Source organism: Schistosoma mansoni, chromosome W, assembly GCF_000237925.1.
Source record: "Schistosoma mansoni strain Puerto Rico chromosome W, complete genome".
Classification (NCBI taxonomy): Eukaryota; Metazoa; Platyhelminthes; class Trematoda; order Strigeidida; family Schistosomatidae; genus Schistosoma; species Schistosoma mansoni.
The window spans coordinates 24275672-24277489 of record NC_031502.1 but is presented as its reverse complement, the minus strand read 5'-3'; positions in this window follow the sequence as shown (position 1 = coordinate 24277489).

Below are 1818 nucleotides of genomic sequence, written 5' to 3'. Positions count from 1 at the left end.
CATTATTGATGAACAAGGAGAATCTGATGCAGATGTAAAGGCGAGGATTGGCAAAGCTAGGACGGCATTTTTACAATTGAAGAACATATGCAACTCAAAACAACGGTCAGTCAGGACCGAAGTCAGAACCTTCAATACAAATGTCAAGACAGTTCTATTGTACGGAGCCGAAACTTGGAGAACTGCCACAACCATAATCGAAATGGCAAGGGCATCTGTAAACAATTGTCTACACACGATACTCAATGTCCGTTTGCCAGATGCCATCAGCAACAGTCTACTGTAGGAGAGAACAAACCAGCTTCCATCTGAGGAGGAAACTAGGAAAAGACGTTAGAAGTGGATAAGACACACATTGAGGAAATCATCAAACTGCATCACGAGGCAAGTACTAACTTGGATTCCTGAAGGGAAACGAAAAAGAGGGAGGCCAAAGAACACACTGTGCCGAGAATTGGAAGCAGATATGAAGAGAATGAATAGCAGCTGGAAAAGATTGACCAATACAGATTTGGATGGGAAGTGCTAGTGAGCAGCCTATGCTCCTACAAGAGGGGTAACATGCGTAAATAAGTACAAGTGACGCAAGTTGGTAAGAAACAATCTGGTTTCCTGAATCCGTGCCGACGTTTCGTCAGACACCAGACCATCACGACTGATGAGACTCCAATGATATGTGAACCGGTCGATGTGTTTAACTGCTTCGTATCATCAATTCAAGTCCTGAAGCAAACTAATCCTAAAGTAACATTTTACATTAGGAGGAAGAACCGCATTCCAAACATGTTTGCATTGTTGGTTAAACTGGTCAGAAGACTACATTTTGTCAGCGTATTCACCAAACAGAACTATATTATGTGTGTATTCTAAGTCAACAAGTGAATCGCCTAGTAGAAGACCAACATCTTAAGAGTCAGACGATGAAAGTTTTATTTCTGAGAGAATGTTAATAACAATGTTAAATAAAAATGAGGGAAGCGGACAACCCTGATAAATACCACTCGAAGTAACCGATTTCGATGACAGTTATTCATAAGCACTGACTCAACCAGTAGTGTTCGATTAAAGAGCCTGTACAAGGTTAATGTACTTCTTTGGTGTCTCTCAATGACAGACAATCATAGAACCTCACGATCAACAAAGTCAATCGCCGACTTAAGGCCAAGGAATACAACTATAGTTATACGTCGAGAAGTATGTCTCAGGACCTGCCGAAGGATATTTGGTCTATACGTCCACGTCCAGGTCTGAAACCAGCTAGGTTTTTCAGGTTCGCTCTTCCCGAGCTCTAGTTGGACGTCCAAGTATTCTAGAGGCTAATATTTTAGACATTATGCTAGTCAAAATGATTATACGCAACTAATGAACATACCCTACTAGTTGCTTTAATATCTATATCGCAGTCACCCATTCAAATTACCTAATACCTATCTTGAGGCTGGGTGTAAATATGACTCAGAATCACTATTTATTTAAAAAAAGAGTTCATTTGCCTGACGAATTAGAGAATTTTAGACTTAAAATCAGTGCTCTATCTGGATGACTACAACTACTAATCAGAAAGTCCGAAAAACTGTATTCTAGCTTAGGGGTTATCTAAGACCGATTCCAGATGAATCAATAAAATTATTAAAAACAGTCACGAAAACAAGGTTATCATGGAGCTTTTGAAAGGATAACTTGAGAAAGCTTCATCACAAACAGGTATGAGGAGTTTCCTTTTAGGTTTACAGAATAATCACACTTAAACGCTGGTACAAAAAACTCTCAAAGTCACGTTCCAACAGCAAATCATGCAGAATGACTAAAAAAGTGAAC